The sequence below is a fragment of the Struthio camelus genome, chromosome 3 (genome assembly GCF_040807025.1).
Source record: "Struthio camelus isolate bStrCam1 chromosome 3, bStrCam1.hap1, whole genome shotgun sequence".
Lineage (NCBI taxonomy): Eukaryota > Metazoa > Chordata > Aves > Struthioniformes > Struthionidae > Struthio > Struthio camelus.
The window spans coordinates 1,100,001-1,100,466 of NC_090944.1; positions in this window are offsets into that span (position 1 = coordinate 1,100,001).

A 466-nucleotide genomic window follows, 5' to 3' on the forward strand; every position below is an offset into this window, starting at 1 on the left:
GTGCATGCGTGTATGTGTACGTGTGTATGTGCGTGCATATGTGTACAGCCACCTGTGCAATAGGCAGTGAGTGTGTGCAAGCGCTGTACAACGGGGCAGTGTGCGTGGGGTGGTGCAGCCGCTTGTTCAACAGGCAGTGGGTGTGCGAGCACCATGTAATGGAGTGAGGTGTAGATGTGGCTGTGGGTGTGCACACGTGCAACCACCTGTGCAGCAGGCAGTGGGTGTGTGCAAGTGCTGTGCAACAGGGCGGTATGGGTGGGGGATCTGCAACTGCTTGTGCAAGGGCGGCGGGTGTGCAAGCACCGTGCAATGGGGCGGGGCATATCTATGTGTGTGTGTGTGTGTGTGCGTGCAACTGCCTGTGCAACAGGCAGTGGGTGTGTGCAAGCACTGTGCAACGGGGTGGGGTGTAGGGGAGTGTGCAAATGCTTGTGCAACCGGCAGCGGGTGTGTGCAAGCACTG